Source organism: Penaeus monodon, chromosome 32, assembly GCF_015228065.2.
Source record: "Penaeus monodon isolate SGIC_2016 chromosome 32, NSTDA_Pmon_1, whole genome shotgun sequence".
Classification (NCBI taxonomy): Eukaryota; Metazoa; Arthropoda; class Malacostraca; order Decapoda; family Penaeidae; genus Penaeus; species Penaeus monodon.
In genome coordinates, this window is record NC_051417.1 from 24,309,979 (window position 1) to 24,310,202 (window position 224).

Consider the following 224-nt stretch of genomic DNA (forward strand, 5'->3'; position numbering starts at 1 on the left):
TTTTCACTGACTTCATTCTTTTATCATATAGAATTTAAAGAATTGAGAGCAATATCACTGTTAAGAAGTGTCCCTATAGCATAATGGTAGATTCTTATTTTCAGCAGAAATGATGTAAAAGCAACCAGTAAAACTTGGTATTCTACAAGATGTCTTGACATGAATGTAGAATTAAACTATAATGAAATGACTGCAGTGATCCTCCCATCTCTTAGTATGCCTCT